This window comes from Panthera pardus, unplaced genomic scaffold, assembly GCF_024362965.1.
Source record: "Panthera pardus isolate Hobbes unplaced genomic scaffold, ASM2436296v1 HiC_scaffold_27, whole genome shotgun sequence".
In the NCBI taxonomy this organism is placed as follows: Eukaryota; Metazoa; Chordata; class Mammalia; order Carnivora; family Felidae; genus Panthera; species Panthera pardus.
In genome coordinates, this window is record NW_026526843.1 from 16,735,891 (window position 1) to 16,753,863 (window position 17,973).

Below are 17,973 nucleotides of genomic sequence, written 5' to 3' on the forward strand. Positions count from 1 at the left end.
AGTTGAGCTAGATGGGGACAAGAGTGGTGGTGTATCCATGTGAGAAAAGGGGTTCTGAGTGTCTGATCCTTGGAGTCCGTTTGAATAGTAAAACAAAATGATGTAGGAGCTTTCCAAATCACGTGTGTATGAATGTATGTGTGTGCACATATGCACACTTAGGATATCTGTGCTTACAAATGTGTATCTCATGGTGGTCCTCGTGACATCGTCTTTTGGGGAGAAATATTCTTTCAGCTGCCTGTCGGGTTTTGAAGATTCACTCCAGTCCAGTTTCTGAGCCCCTCCAATGTGAGCAGAGCCAAAAGATCCTTGTGGTTGCTGGATTCTAGAATCAGCCTCATTCCCATTGGCCCTGAACATCTAATGTGCTTAGTGGTGTTCCTAGTTCTCTCATACACTTACCAAATCCCAGCTTTCCCACTCCCGCCATGTCCGCCTGGCTTCTGTGCCCGGGTTCATGGTTTGGTTTTGAGTTTCGCAGTGGGACGAAGTTTGTTTTGACTACCTGCCCACCTGGCTCAGTTCTTCTACTCAGATACTGCCTCTTTCCTTCACCATGCCCTACATTTAAGAGTTCCTTTAAACTTAGGACACTGCCCTGCCTGGTGCTTTACAAATACCCTAAAGTTGGATCACTGCCTCTCACCCTGACTGGACATACTGCTGTCTTCCTTTGCCTTCTCATTTGAATAGACTGAGAAGCCAGAATATGCTGTTTCCTGGAGATTTTGTTTGATAACAAGTGACATCTGAGAGTTCATACTTTGACAAAAAGGGCATTTTGGGGTTATAATACCTTGGAATGTCAAAATGAATGGAAGTATTAAATAAATAGTAATCTCAGTGTAGGCTAGTAATATATAACCTAGTTGTATATAATTGCAGTTTTTAAACAACTAATCACTGCTCCAACATCTATTATTCCTAGTTCTCGCTCTGATTTGGTGATTAACAGTATTATTTTGTATCAATTTTTCCTTTTATATATGTTACAAAACGTATTGCAATGTTTATAAGCAATACTTGTCACAAATATGTGAAAGTGAGGTATGTCTTTTAATTAAATCTGTCACACATTTCTAATTGAATAGAACTGTAGGAAACATACTGGTTTTATGTAAATCCAAATTTAGAATTTAAAGGATTTCTAAGTCAGTGTTCTTTTTTTTTCTTTTATATATGTTTTTTATTTTAGAGATAGAGCGTGGGGGAGAGGGGGAGAGGGGCAGAGGGAGGGAGAGAGAGAGAGAGAGAGAATCCCAAGCTCTACTCAGCACAGAGCCCGATGCGGGGCTTGAACTCACAAACTGTGAGATCATGACCCGAGCTGAAACCAAGAGTCAGACGCCCAACCCAGGTGCCCCAAGTTTTAAATTTTTTTAAGTAAGCTTCACGTCCAACATGGGGCTCGAACTCACGACCCCAAGATCAAGAGTGGTATGCTCTCATCACTTGGTATTCTTTAGAAACAGGCTAGGGGGCATGGGATAAAAGATAAAGGAGGAAGGGCTTAATTATGATGAATCATTTTATTATCAGATAATAGATTTCCCCATGATTTCTCTATTTTTCTGGGTTTTCATAACTGTGAATATACCAAATGTGATAATTTTATAAAGATGCCAAATTATAATTATACCTCCTAACACTGCTAAACCCACAAAGGACTTTTTAAGTCTGTAATCAGTGCTAAAATATTATATATATTTCCATTTTCTCCAGGTTAATACCTTGTTACCAATAATTGCCAAAATCTTACACTGGGACCTAAGTAGATTTCTAAATACCCAGAGGAAGGGCGGGGCGGTCCTACCTTCCAAAGCTGCCAGATTCGCTTCTTGGGGTCTCCTTAGGCAGGTGAGGGGGGTGTTCAAGCAGAAAAAAGTGGTGAGGCAACTCCAAGCCCCCCAACACACTTGATTGTGCTGTGTGAGGAACACTTTTTGGGCAGACTTTGAGGTAAAACTCCTGTTCTGTATGTGTGTCTGTTTAAACTGTTTGTATTTGTTGCTGATTAACATATTCCTGAACATAGAATGGGACACGTACTTATCTATACGAATTATAATTTTTCCGATACTAGGCAGCCAAAGGAAGTCCAGAAACAAATTAGATGTTGAGGTAAATGTCAGTTCAGTTGACAACCATAACCCCAGATTTCAAAACCACATGTATATCCCAGACAGTTTTGTGCTTGTCATTAACTGACTTGATAATAGATAAATAATTTCGCTTTTGAATTCCTACAGTCCACCTAACAAAATCAGTTCGCTATATTAAAGCTCCATGTAAGACTGTGTTTTTAAAAAATCCCACTGATAAAAAAAATCTTAAGAGCTTCAAGGCTCACTGATTCAAAGTAAATAGGGTCTCTTTTATTGTAATGATGATGATCGTAATCATTTCTCCAAAGTATGATCTTGCCCATGATCTCATTTGTTACAACAGCCTGGGTAAAATAGGTAGCATGGGAATTATCATTTCTATTTTACTGATGAGAAAACTTAAGCTCAAAAAGGTAAAATGACTTACTCAGCGTCACACAGCTGTTGCAGTCCGAAGCCAGGATTCCAATCTAATTCTTGATTCCGCACTCGGTGTTCTTTCCTCAACCTGCCTGGCAGCCACACTGCCTAAGTTTTCCTTGTTCCAGCCCTTTCTCCCGAGCACCTCTGATGCAGCGGTTCACGGGCAGGTGCATCTGTCAAGGATGGAGATTCTTGGTGCATCTTGGATTCTGCCCAGTGCGTTATATTAGGAGGTGCCACACTGGACTCAAATGGTGGTGTGAGCCTAAGATGAGAAGTTAATTAGACCTTTAGATATCTAATGAGGTTTCACATAATTTATCACCAGTAGAGAGCACTGTAAGATTAGAATTAATGGCGGGCCTTACTTGAAGAAAGGATTGTTTATATCATGAACGTACTACAAAGGCAGAGTTAAAATGATTGATTTTAAGCAAGAATGATCTGCCCTTGTAATAGTAGATCATTTCCATCAGTTGAACCTTTAGAGAGCAGTCATTCAAAACTTGCGTTTAAATATAATATCAATATTAAAAGAAGTAGGCATTGCTTGCTTGCTGAAGTGAAATTGAAGAGATTCAATTCTGAATCAGAACCCAGACTTGTCTGCTTTCTCCTTGAATATCTTGTTCCCAAACTGCTGTTGGAGTATTCCTAACACAGAGCTCCTTCTCTCTCCCAGCTCCTGTGTGGCAAATGCGACTCCACACGTATGGAATAGGCTCTAACATCAGGTAGTCAAAAATATTACAGGGCTTCATTCTGATCACCTTTATTTCTCTTGCTTGGCATTTGCGGCTATTGGGTTTTCTTAAAACATTTTTCTGGTTATAAATATAAAATCAAGATTCATTTTGGAAGTAGCCTTCAGTGTATTCATTGTATTCATATAGTTAAAAGACATGCAGTAAATACAAATCAGTGCTCACAGTCGATGGACTGAAATATTGGCATTTAGTTGCAACCCGATTATGGCATTTTACTAGTCTAAACACTGAGATGTATCACACAATGACTTTCGTGCTGTGGAAAGCTTTGAAATGGATCTGCCTTAAAGATAGATGCATTTACACTTCATATGTTTTCCATCATTTTTTTTTTTTTTACCAATTTGCTAGCTCCCCAAACTAGCTGTATTTAAACAAATTCTTCCCCCACAGCCATTTTGTTCTCTGATTTCACCCTGCCGTGAAGTCTCAATGTGAAATTGGTGATAGTATGATTGATCATTTAGCTGACAGCATAATCATGAGCACGGGGTAGAAACTTAGCTTCATATCCAGTAAGAGGAGAAGCTGGAACGCAGAGGTATTAAAATACGAGTATCTCAAATGAAAACAGAGGTAACATGAGAGCTTTAATGTTTGAATAAATCTCCCCCCCCCCCACTGATAAATGTGCTTTCCTCTTCAATTTTATTTCAGTACTCAGGTTTTCTTATTCATAGTATATTTCTTGAAACAGGCTCTCTTCTTTACCCCTCCTCTAGCACAGTAGTAAAAGAGCGTCCCCCTCCCTCCCCCTTGCAAAATGAGCCTGCAAATGCTCTCTCCTCTAAGTCCTTAGTGACTTGTTTGCCTGAATAAGGAAGGGGCACGTCTGTAGTAATATTGCATGTTGGATGAGCCCCATTCAGAAAACAATCACAACCAGGTTTCTGTTTATACAGTCCATTAGGTGGACTTACTGTCACAGTGAGAGGTTAGCTAGCCCACCAGGTGCACTGCGCGTGGAGGTGAGGATTTTGCATTTTTAAAAGTGCAAGGAAGCTGACTGCTGGCATGCAAATTGGGTCCCCCAAACATAGGTTCTATTGTTTTATTTCCCCAGAGGGGCTCTATCTGCACTTACCTACTGTCTGGAACCACTGTGCCCATTGTTGCCATTGAATACCAAGGCCCTTAGCAAAGATTTCTATGGCCTTCAACAGGGCTTTCGAGTGGAGGTTGTTTCTAATTTTGCCTTTCATATAAGGATTGGGATTTTAAGGCTGCTGTGAATGTTAATTTACTGACAGTGATATATAGCATCCATGAAATACGGTATACAGTTCTCTAGAAAATACTAGTGTGAACATGCACAGAAGAATGTATGATGAAAGGATTTCAAATCACTTGTGTTAAACATCCAGTGAGACAATGGGTGTGAATGCCTTTTATATACTCTAGAATCTGGCCACAACAAGACAGTAGTTTTGTAATAATTTTTCACATCTTGCATATTTTGAATCTATTATTTGGGGCTGACAATTTTATGTATACACAAATGTCTCTGAAGTGAAGGTATGAGCCGAGGTTAATGAATAAGCCAAAATGACAAATACTGAGGTTCTTCCACTCAGCCTGTGTGAAGAAAGAGCAAAACAATCCAGAAAGTATGCCAAGGCTTTCTGTAAGTTACAGAGCCCTTGCCCTTTCCAGCCCTTTCCAATTCACGTTTCTTCTTGTTCGGTTGTTCAACTGTTGCTTACCATTTTTGCCTTATATTTGACTTACTGTCTTGTTTTCATAGTTGAGCTTATAAATGATAAAAGCATGAACAAGAAACTTATCAGAAGCTTCCATCACTGAGCAGAAGCTCTCAGATTTAGGGTGTGGTTCACTTGTGTCTTTCATGTAATTTTTGCTCTCTCTGTAGGCCAGCCTTGTTCTGCCGAGAACTTGTGGTTGCTGCCTTTCTCATTATTTCCTTATTTCGGTTTGTAGTGGTATGCACGTGTGGGGCTTTAAGAATATTCTTCTTATCCTATATGTATCCTCTTAACATATACCTAAGAGTTGTGAGCATTAGGAGTAATGGGATAGACTTGAGACAGCTCAACTTTTTTCTTGTCTGGAAGATCTTGTGTTACACAATAATAGAAAAGTAGAAAATTTGGAGCCAGAACACAACATATGGGTCTCCAATATCATGTGGTCCTTTCTATACACTACATAACCCACCTTGGACCACGTCCACCGGGTATTCAGTTCCTGGCAGCGCTAGAAACACTTGGTGAAACACGGACTCGCCGCTAACCAAGCAGTTTTGTGGCTCTGCCCCCAAGGATGGTATAACAGTGGGACTTTGGTGTATTTCATAGAAAGAAACACACACGCAAATATGGGCATGTAGGGAATGATTGTGTTTACCCACCTTCCAGCAGGGTCTCAACACATTCTTCTATTTCATCCTGCACACTTGTAGACAAATAGTACATTTGTTTTAACGACTCTATGAGTCTTGATAGAGTTGACTTCAGGAGGAGTCTGTACATCATCCTGCCGTTACAGCCAGGGCCACATTGTAAGTACTCAGTACGCTTTCATTTTAGTAATGAGCGAATGCATCTGTCAAGATGAAAATAAGGATTTCCAAGTTAGATTCATTTTGTTGGTCTTTCACCTTTGGCACCTCTAATTACTTTTCTCCTTTGAAAGATTGACCTCAAGCAATATCGTTGCTGTTTCTAATTTAAAAATCTCCGTTTCCTGTATTCATTGAGAAAATGTTTACCAAATGCCTAGCATGGTTCTTGACACACGGTAGGCACGCATTGTTAGAATCAAAGTTTGTTAAGCTCTTCCTTTCCAACCGGGGCCGGGCAGAATGGCTCCTGCAAAGAACGGTGGTGAGAGCAAGAGTCATTCTGCCGTCAGCGAGGTAGTGACCAGAGAACATACCATAGACATTCACAAGTGCATCCATGGAGTAGGTTTCAAGAAGTGTGCCCCTCAGGCACTCAAAGTGATCCAGAAATTTGCCATGGAGTATGTGGGGGCTCCAGATGTAGGCATCGATACCAGGCTCAACAAAGCTGTCTGGGCCAAAGGAATAAGGAATGTTCCATACCATATCCATGTGCGGTAGTCCAGAAAATGTAACAAAGATGAAGATTCAACAAACAAACTCTATATGTGTTGGTTACCTATGTACCTGTCACCACTTTCAAAAATCTACAGAAAGTTAAGGCAGATGAGGACTAACTGCTGATTGTTAAATAAAGGTATAAAAGTGAAAAAATACAGCAACAAAACAAAAGTTTGTTAAAAATAATGTGACTTGTACTGGTAGGTTCAATTGCACTGAATACAAGAAAAAATATGTTAAAAGGGTATGGCATCTGGGGCGCCTGAGTGGCTCAGTCGGTTGAGTGTCCAACTTCGGCTCAGGTCATGATCTCATGGTCCGTGAGTTCTAGCCCTGCGTCGGTCGGGCTCTGTGCTGACAGCTCAGAGCCTGGAGCCTGTTTCAGATTCTGTGTCTCCCTCTCTCTCTGCCCCTCCCCCGTTCATGCTCTGTCTCTCTCTGTCTCAAAAATAAATAAACGTTAAAAAAAAAAAGGTATGGCATCTACAAGGTGTAATGCAAACAGAGGAATTGTAGGGGTACAGATTGGCCTTAAACCATATAGAAAAAAAGGTGAAAGGGAAGAAGATTGAAGAAGGAAGACAGAAAAGAATTGTTTCAATCTCCTATTATTAAAATTCCATCTTATTTTGGATAAAAATAAATGTCGTTCCCCATACTTGTTTTGACATTTAAAAAATTGTGATAAAATACACATAAACAGACTTTACCATTTTAACCATTTTAAAGTGTACAATACAGCAGTATTTAGTACACTCATAATGTTGTGCATCAATCACCAGTCTCTAGTTCCAGAGCACTTTTATTACTCCAAGGGAAACCCCATGCCCATTAAGCAGTCACTCTCCACTCCTCTCTCCTTTAAATCCCTAGTAACCACTAATCTTCCCGTCTGTATGTCTTTGTGGATATATGATATAAATGGAATCATACAATATGTGGTGTGGCATTGGACCACTGATGTATTTCATTTAGATAAAGTGTTTGAGATTCACCCATGTAGCATTTGCCAGTACTTAGCATTTCATTCCTTTTTTTAGGGCTGAATAATGTTCCACTGTATGGATGCATTGTATGTGTCCACTAATCCATCAATAGACATTTCGGTTGTTTCCCCCTTTTGGTTATCGTGAATGAATAGTGCTGCTATGAACATTTGTGTATGAGGCTTAGTTTGAGCACCTGTTTGCAGTTCTTTCACACTTATACCAAGGTGTGGAATTGCTAGGCCACATGGTAATCCTCTGACTAGCTCGTTGAGGAACCACCATCGTGTTTGCCACCGTGGCCAAGTCGTTTTACATTCCCACCAGCAGCGTATGAGGGTTCCAACTTCTCCACATCCTCACCCACACTTATTACGTTCCATGTTTAAAATTGTAGCCATCCTAGTGGGTGTAATTCTTTTTCACTCTAAATGTTCTCCCAACCCCCCACCTCAGAAGTCTGCAGTACTGGGCAGGGCACAACGAGGTACTGCACACAATCAGTGTTGGCTGAGGGTCACACAGTGAAGGAGACACTGTTTGGCGGTTGTGCCTCTACATCCTCATTCTGTACCCTTTTTTGATTTATCTGTAGCCATGCCTCTTCTCCCCTTTTTTTAAAAATTTTTTTTTAACATTTATTTATATTTGAGACAGAGAGAGACAGAGCATGAATGGGGGAGGGGCAGAGAGAGAGGGAGACACAGAATCTGAAACAGGCTCCAGGCTCCGAGCCATCAGCCCAGAGCCCGACGCGGGGCTCGAACTCACGGACCGTGAGATCGTGACCTGAGCCGAAGTCGGACGCTTAACCTACTGAGCCACCCAGGCGCCCCTCTTCTCCTCTTTTTTCTGGTGCTTCGTTTCTGCCTTGCTCAAGGTCTGACTAACTCCCATCGAGAGAATTCTACAGCAGCTCACTCCTGATTGGAGATTTAATTTTTTTTTATTAAAAATGTTTTTAACGGTTATTTATTTTTGAGAGAGACAGAGAGTGTGAGCTGGGGAGGGGCAGAGAGAGAGGGAGACAGAATGCGAAGCAGGCTCCAGTCTCTGAGCCGTCAGCACAGAGCCCGATGCGGGGCTCGAACTCACGGACCACGAGATCGTGACCTGAGCTGAAGTCAGACGCCCAACCGATGGAGCCACCCAGGCGCCCCTAATTTAATTTAAAAAGTTATTTAAGTTATTTATTTATTTTCAGAGAGAGAGAGGTGGAGAGAGAGAGAGAGAGAGAGAGAGAGAGAGAGAGAGAATCCCAAGCAGGCTCTGCGCAGTCACCATGCAGCCAGCCCGATGCAAGGCTCGATCCCACCAAGCATGAGATCATGATCTGAGCTAAAATCAAGAGTCGGACACTTAACTGACTGAGTCACCCAGGTGCCTCTGGGGGTGTTTAAGAGGGCAACTAAACTTGTGAAATGTCCAGCATCAGTCATTAGGCACATTTTTAGGAGACAGGGAGTAGACAATAGGCTTCCTGTGGGCAGCTATTATATGCGGTGTTCATGAATTCCGTCTGTTGACTGGATAAACAGGGGATGCTGAGTGTGAATGAGGCTCTCATCACAAAGCACATAAAAACGAGTCTATTGGTCGCTTGTCAGGAAAGCAGTCTTTCGTTCATTTAATAAGAATTGGCTGAATGCTTAGTTAATGCCAGGCACTGGGCGAGGCACTGTGGGTCGAATCTGTGCTGGATCCTACCCTCGAGGAGTTGTTCCTACAAGCAGCAGGTTGGGCTGATGTTATGGGTATAGCCCAGTCAGAACGTCTGGGCTGCCTCGTGAGTTGTGGAGAGCATGTGTTCAGTGGCCGGCCAGGTAGACAAATACAGTCTGGGCCCCTGAAAAAAGCAAAATGAACTTAGCCATACTCACTGTGAAGCTGTGACTCCTGCACGAATGCTTTGGCTCCCCATTTCTCGTACCCTAGACCTGCTCTGTCCAATACAGTAGCCACATGTGGTCTTGGAGTACTTGAAATGTGGGCAGTGCAATGAGGAACTGAGTTTTGAATTACGACTAATGAAAAACTTTATTTCAATTATACAATATGATGCCAACCTCTCCCATTTCCCCCATCCCCCCAACCCGTGGCAACCACTTTTCTACTCTGTTTCTGTTTGACGTTTTATTTGGATTCTGCACATATGTGATACCACGCAGTATTGGTCTTTCCGTGTCTGATTTATTTCACTTAGCACAGTGTCCTTAAGGTCCATCTGTATTGTTGCAAATGGGAGGATTTCCTTTTTTCTCATGACTGAATAATATTCTACTGTGTGTCCCCTTTGTCCATTCATCTGTTAATGGACCCTTAGGTTGTTTTCATGCCTTGGAGATCCTGTTTTCATTTCCATATAATTAGTTGTGATTAATTCATATTTTAAAACTGATATTTGATTCAGTTATGGGAAACCTTTTAAGTGTATTTAGAACCATTTGGGTATGTGAATCCACTTTATCAACTGTAAATGTTATGAGATCTAAATATAGATCAAATGTTTCCAGCGAGCATTTAGCATCTGAATTGAGGTATGGTATAAGTGTAAAACACACACCAGCTTTCAGAAACATAGTATAAAAAATAATGTAAATGGCCTCCTTAATTATTTTTTATATAAATTATATTTGAAATGATAATAGTTTGGACATACCGAGTTAAAGAAAAACCAATATGAAAATTATTTTCTCCTGCTTCCTTTTACTTCACAAAAGGTGGCTTCTGGAAAATTTAAAATGACTTCTGTGCCTCACGCGGTGTTTCTACTGGATAGTGCCACTCTAGAAGAACACTAGGGTCACCGCATGCTATTTAATGCAAGTGTATTTAGTATAAAACTTCCCCTTTGGAATTTTACTTTATTCCGTCATAACTCCCAAGGATACCATCACCTTGCCAAGCTTCTCAAGGCTGACTTCAACCAAAATGGCAAAGAAGTAAAGCTTTGTCTGGGACTTTCTCAGAGCCCTCTTTTGAAATGCATCCTTTCCCTTTCAGACCCTGTCCAGTTCTCTCAAACTATGCTCCCCCAGGCTTTACTTGAGTGACAAAGCATCCAATAGAGTAATTCACACTAAAATGATCTTAGCGTAATGTGCTATTCCTCTCAGGAATAGCTGCATTTGAAAATTTATTGCCTTCAGGGAGCAACAGTTAACTCAAAGGGATGGATTTAAGGGTAGTATTTTCCATACCGTGACCTCAAGATTCTCTTCCTTTGGGGTTCCTAGGAGGTTCGGTCAGTTGAGTGTCCAACTTCAGCTCAGGTCATGATCTCACGGTTCGTGAGTTTGAGCCCCGCATGGGGCTCTGTACTGCCGAGGGTGCAGAGACGGGTTCAGATCCCCTGCCCCTCCCCCGCTCATGCTTTCTCACTCAAAAATGAATAAACATTTATTAAAAAAAAGATTCTCTACCTTTCCCCATCTTCTGTCCTATGAATAAGTAGCTATTGACAGAAAAATGGCCCTCTGCCTTAGATAAATTTATCTGTTTCATACTGATGAGTGGGGATATTTATGGCCATTCAGAGGCAAGATGTGAAAAATTAATATGCCTTTAATTTCTTTCTTTGTTCTGGAAATGATAATGATGAGCAGTTTCCCTTTAATAAGACTGCCAGCTCCTTTAGGGTTGGCTGCCTAGAACGGAAAATACCAAATACGTGTTCAGTCAATTCGTTTGACTTTATTCTATTGTGAGCTTTCCAAAAAATACATCCAGTCTCAGTAGAGCACAACTTGTTAGCGTGAAGAATCCAGGGGCAGGTGATGGTCCATTGTTTGCTCTTTCTAAGGGGATTTATGGCTTGAAGAACTGGACGGCTGTTAAAACTGTATAACCTACAGCATGGACTCTGTTTCCATATTTTATTAGCAAATATTCAATATGAGATCGTCGATATGACAAAATGGATATCGTTCTTTCCAGTGTAAGTATAAACATGTAATTATGTTTGTGATTTTCCCTTAGTTCCTTAAAAGTCTCTCTTTGGACAGAAGACTGCTCTGCTGCATTTTTCTCCAGGAGTTGACAGAGAATGAAAGATTTAGGTTTCTTTTCCTTGGGCTGAAATGGAGGGACACCTTGGAGCTGGAAAGGCAGGGACGGTGTTAGGACTTCATAGTTACATTGTACTTACCAAGAATACAAGAATGTGATTTTGGAGTACCCCCAAAAGCGTTTGTTTTACTTGCCCTGCTGCCATTGGAGAATTTGAGACAGAATAGGGTTAAGCAGTTTCCCAGTGTTCCACAGTAAATTGGCAGTTGAATTGGGATTAGAATCTAGGTCTCCAAACCTTGGGGACTTCTCCATTAGCTCGGATCATGTACGGCTCAGCAGTTTCTTTCACAAGAGCCTCCTGACATGACACATGCCATCAGTCTTATTTTATAACAGATGTTTTGAGGGTGGAGCAGATGGTCTCTTCCCTTCACCCTCCCAGCCCCTGACTCCAGAGAGTCAGATCATGTCAGAAATGGCACTCACGGCCCTGTTTTCCCAGAGGTGTACCTTCCCTTCTGCTCATCCTTTTTTGTGTGCTCATCTTTCCCATGCTCAAGAAAACCCTGTTTTACTGTTCCCTTTTCTTATTAGGCTACGGATTTTCCACCGAAGACTTTTCTGTCACTCATGTTCTTGCCGCCCTGACTCTTCTAGTCTAGTCAGTGGGAAGATCACTGGCTTCTAAGACATGGGCTCTGCATCCCGTCATGACTCTTGGTGTAATGGATGACCTGAGACAAGTTGCTCCTTACCTCTCTACCACATACATTTTGGACTAACCTTGGTCCTCAGGAGACCCCTATGGATGCCACTTGAAGAAAGCCTGTCATAGAGTACTGTGAAAGTCAGAGCAAAAGAACAAGTCCTCACCTACAAGTTCCTGATGCTCCATTGGCTGTTTCAGCCATCATTTACACATGGCTTAATCTCTGCAGTACCACTTTTGTTCTTGACTGGCATTTCTACACTATTCTTCTCAAATATCTGAAAGTGACCGCCTGACATTCCTTTTCTTTTTATCTAACCAGTGAACTTCATTTTGGGTCACGTGAGAACCCAGTATGAGAAGTATATTGTGTGTTTGTGCTTAACACACATGTGCCTGTGGGTACCTGCATGCACATGTATTCATGCACTTCTCTCCATTTCAGGGGACTGTGTTTAGCCGTGGAAACATTGACTCTGGAGTCACAGGGGCTTTTAATGCCCAGTCTTGATACTGACAAGCTGCGTGACTTTGGGAAGGTTATTTTACTGTTCAGTCCTGTATACACACTCAGGATATTGTGACTACTGTGGGGAAGCAATGGCAGAAACCAGTTGTGTTGGGAAATCATGAAAGCCAAAGAGAGGAAAGAAGGTTCCTCACTGGTGAGCCATTGTCTCCAGGGGGGAACTATGGCCCACTCTCCATCCCCCTGCGTCAGAATGGGCAGTCCTGAGTAGATTGAACAGGGTGGCGTGTGAACTTGTTCCATTCTGGAAAATCTTGTAAGGGGAACTAGTCAGCATGTCTTCCGATACTGTGGACAAACGATCTCATTTACATTTTAATGCAAGAAATGGGTGGAAACGATGGCCAGTTGCTTCCGACCGTAGCCGTAGTCATTCAGTCTTTTAAAATTTTGCTATGTTATCAACCAAACAACCTTATAATTAATCCCAGTGTACTTTCCTGTATTGGGCTGAGTGGATATAATAAGAATGAGGATGTTGAATTATAAACTGAAAGATTCTCATTTTCCTTGTGAGTCTGTCACAAAGCCCTTCAGCGCCCCTTTGTCTTCACATATTGCGATCCTTTTATCTGCAGCCAGTAATGGGCCTTGTTTTTACTCTCTTCTGTCCTAACTTGGGATTCAGTTGCATTTCACTCTCTGCTTATCTCCGTTTGAGGAAGTGCAGACTGCAGATGGAGAGCACTGATTCTCCTTGGACATAACCTTGAAGTTGGACCCTAGAGGGTCTTAGGAATTTTCCAATTATTTATTCCAGTGTTAACATGTTTTATGATCTCCCTGGGCTCTTCTTTGCTCACACTAACTCTGGTTAGGAGATTGGATTAAGTGACCTCTCATTAAGTGAATACCATTGCCCTTGGTTTCTTAATTTGGCTGCTAGCCAATATCTGTCCCTTTCTACTTTTGGGTCTGAAGTGTATCACCTTTAGGTCTGAGGCTGATTCTGGGATCATTGCAAGTAAGAAAGGTTCATTTAAAACAATTGAAGGGATCAATCATTTTTAAAGACTTCATCTTATTTGGTCATTGCTTCATTATCTTTTCAAAGTCTTTTTTAAAAACCCTGGTATAATGGCAGAGAAACCTTGTTGGAACACTGGCCCTCCTGAATGGATAGCCACCTTGAAATATACCGATTTTTGTATAATCCCAGAACTAGAGGAAATTTCATGAGATCACTGAACCCAGCCTCTGCTTTTAAGTCCTCTTCCACAATTCTCCATGATAGATGATTACTCACTGGGGGTGGAAAATTCTCTAATATTTGATAGCCTATTCCAATATCTGGACAGGTGTAGAGTTGAGACTCGTAAGACCTTGCTGTGTCTCACTGGAAATTAAATGAGATTCTTGCTCTCCTAATTTATTTGAGTTCTCAACATACCAGCCTGTATTCTACTCACAGAGGCTCAGATGTGAGGGCTGTGACATCTATCACCAGAGCTGATTCAACTGCTCTAGCTGATGAGGAAGCTGTCCCCTTCCTTCCTCACTACTCTGGGCTCAGCCAAAGAGGACAACCTTCCCAGATACTTGCAATGTCATGGTAATTGTTAGCAACGCCGAGCATCAGCCTGTGAGCTTGAGTTCATGAGAGTCTTATTATCTTTCATTACAATAGAATATGCAAGGAGTTGGAGTTCTCATAAGCACCAGAAGGGCTGCATAATGACGCTGTCCTGCCAATGTTGACTCCCGTGGAATGCATTTTGTGTGCAGTTTTCTAATGATGCTCCAGGGACTTTCTTCATTGGGTCCTTTGGCACCTTCTAATATATTTACTGACGTAAGACATGCCTCAGTGTCCCCACTAAGAAGGGTTAGAATTGGTTTCCATGTGCAGGGCTGCGTGGTGGGCAATTTAATACCCTGGAAGATTTTCATTCTGGTTTTGTTCATTTCCACAACTTTGGATTTTCTGTGCAAGAGTCACCACAAGGAGAAAACTTGAGTGAGCCTAGCATATTGCAGAGCATGTAGTGGGAGGAAGAGATGGCTGTCCCAAATTTGGCCTTGGATCCTGACTTTGGTGCTCACCTACTTCTTAAGGTTCTTCTCTCTTCGCTTTCTATACCAGGCATCTTTGCATGACAGGCCTTCGTATTTGTTGTTTTCCTGTTGCCCTGGTTTTGAAGCTTTTTCCTCTTATTACTCAACAATCCCTGCACTTGCCCAGCTAGCTTCACAGTCCTGTCTTAAACATCACCTTGTGACCTGGTTAGGATGAAACAAGCTATACACTTAAAACTTAATGACTTCCCCTCCCCACTAAAATAGATTATTTACTTTCATAGCACTCTGAGCTTTTCATTCATAACACTATTTAACTTTGTCATTATGATAAGTAGAAATCTAAGGTGGCCCTCATGATCCTCACCTCCTGGCGATCACACCTTTATATAATCCTCTCTCCTTGAATATAAGCATGGCTTGTGACTTGCTTATAACCAGTAGAATATAGCAAAGGTGACAGGATGTACATCATCACACATCCATGATCGTATATGTAGCCTGCCCATCTTCCTAGCATCTCTCTAATGCTGGCTTTGAAGAACCAAGCTACCATGAATCCTATGGCCAGCTACAAAGAAATTCTGTCAGCAACCTGAGGGATCTTGAAAGTGGATCCATCCCCGGTAGAGCTTTCAAATGAGATCCCAGTCCTGGTCAGCACCTTGGTTGCAATCTTGAGAGAGATCTTGAGCAGAGGACCCAGGTAAGCTGTGCCCAGCCTCCTGACACACAGACATCGTGAGATAAGTGTGTGTTTTATACCTCTACGTTTGTGGCGATTTGTTACACAACATAGAAAATGAGTACTGCTACTGAGTAATTATTTGCATAATTACAGCCAAATGTTTATTTCCTCACATTTTATGAGTCCCTTGCAGGCAGGACCATGTCTCTTTCTTGTATTGCTGTATCCTTTATGCATATTACAATGTCTAAGAGTTACCACCAATTAAATATTGGTTGAATGAAGAATTTTATGAATAAATGAACAAATGAATTTGAGTGTCAAGCTTAGTCCTGGCCATCACACATGGGAACACATTTAGCTAATTTTAGGATCTTCAGGGAAAAGCCAGAGGACAGATTTTGTTCGATACAAGGAAGATTGTGTGCATGGCGTCTGCAGTGGGGTTAACAACTATGGCGGCCCCTTTTGGGTTATCCTCCGGGTGGTGGTGAATGCCATGTCACTTGAGGTACTTAAGCGGAGAAGGTGTTGTAAAGGCGATAACTTTATTTAAATGACTTACTATTCAGTTGGAAAAGAAGACATATGGGAGTAAGATACATATCAACAAGAACCTATTGGTAGATATGTGGGTTTTTTTAAATAATGAATGTGATTATGTCAGAACACTTTAGCTGAAAACAGAGCCATTAGTCAAGTGCTTTTTCAGCCTCAGCAGAGAATTAATGTGAAATTTGAACACGTTTCTTACCTTCTTGATTTTTTAATTTCTGCTACAAAATGGTGATGCTTTTTGGTTTCTCATCGAAACCTCAGGGTGCCGAGTATTAACTAAAGAGAGATAGCAGTGACTGGCACGCTCTGGGTTTCTGCTATTACCGAAGAATGTCACCAACAAAAATAAATCCTAGACCTTCATTCTCGGCCACGATGATGGGTTCTTCAGAGAGCTGGGGTGCCAGAGAGGGAATTGATGATGGAGTATTCTTTTCACCTGGAAACAAGAGTTCTGCCTATTTCAGAATAATTTCTTGCCTTTTAACATTGGGTTAGTTACTGATTTATGGAGCAGCTTTTGACAACACCGTGGCCTAGAATTCTCTTCACAGCATGGTTACCAACAGCCTGAACTTTTTCCCTACCCTGTTCCTAGGAACTTTGACCCCAAAGGACCATCCTAATACTTCTCCAAAGAGAAGCACATATTTCATTCTATGCTGCCAGAACATTTTAAAGCTAAATAGTGTAATTTAAGATTACCTGTCTGGGAAAACATCCACTTGAGTAACAGCCAAATCTTTTTTAATGTATGGTTTTTCTTACTGATTTGAAATTTAGAACTGCCTTTTTTTGTGGGGTAGCGGGGAGCTGTGTCTGGGACCCTAAATGAATGGTCTTTGTTCAAAAACTTTCTCCATATTAACTTCTTTTGGCTCTCACCCCAGTCTAGTTGACTTCATAATGTAGTTTTTGCTGGTTTTTATATTTCTTTCCCTGAAATCAAGCACTCCTAGTACTATTTTAACTTAGATGTGGTGGACTGCGTTAATGTATCATGAGCTATTTTTAACAGAATGGGTTTCAATCCTGCAAGAAAAACAATGGTTAATTCAGTATCAGTACTTAAACATAGGGATATTACCACTAAAGGCAAACATGGAAGTCTGTGGGAACACTATAGGACAAAGAGGTGGCCCAAGATTAAGAAGGCAAGAGTGTAACATAGGTATCTTACCATGCTAGGTGAAGCATGGTTCTTCAATGAAGAAACATCATTTTTTTAAATATTGAACCACTATTCCATCTCTAGCATCTACCACAGTGCCTGGAACATAATAGGGGCTCAGTAATTATTCAAAGAATCAAAGAAATAATGAGTGAATCAGTTTTCCAATTTATTTGTAGCCCTGGCTGTGACTTTAACATCAGTCTTGAAAGTAATTTATTTGTTTTTTAAATGTTTACTTATTTATTTTTGAGAGAGAAAGAGTGAGCAGGGGAGGGGCAGAGACAAAGGGACAGAGAGAATCCCAAACAGGCTCCACGCTGTCAGCACAGAGCCCGATGCTGGGCTTGAGCTCACGAACCATGAGATCATGACCTGAGCCGAAATCAAGAGTCAGAAGCTTAACTGACTGGGCCACCCAGGTGCCCCTTGAAAGTATTTTAGTTCAGGAGGATTCCTTCTACAGGAACTGGTGACTAAAATACACTGATCTTTGAGTCTGTGACTAAAAGTGACTGGCACATACTAGGTGCTCAATGAATATTTTCTAAATGCAGCTTTTAATGAAGATTCTTATTGCTGCTTTTTAAATTCCAGGATAACTCCCCCCTATTTTTTTTTTTAGGTTTTTGCATAAACCTCTGTGGAAAGATCAAGTGATCTTATACCCAAAGGGAGAAAGTCTGAATGCATTTGGTATAGAGTGTATCATGGCTTGAATCGCCACTCCCAAGCCAACGATAGAATTAGAGTACACAAAGACATTATGCAGAATTAAAATTGGGTGTGGGCCAGCTTGCCGGAGAGTTGAAATAATGGTGGTAGCCAAGAGAAAAGAAGTGAGTGGGCAAATATTCTCTTTGTTGGGAAATATCGGTAGTATAAACAGCATTTCATGAATAAGAATCATATCCTTTAAGGTGCT

The 17,973-nt window shown here is 41.3% G+C and overlaps 1 pseudogene; it reads left to right on the forward strand.

Moving 5' to 3' along the window:
* Positions 1–6,098: 6,098 nt before the first annotated feature.
* LOC109258694 (60S ribosomal protein L31-like) lies at positions 6,099–6,496 on the forward strand (annotated as a pseudogene).
* Positions 6,497–17,973: the final 11,477 nt, after the last annotated feature.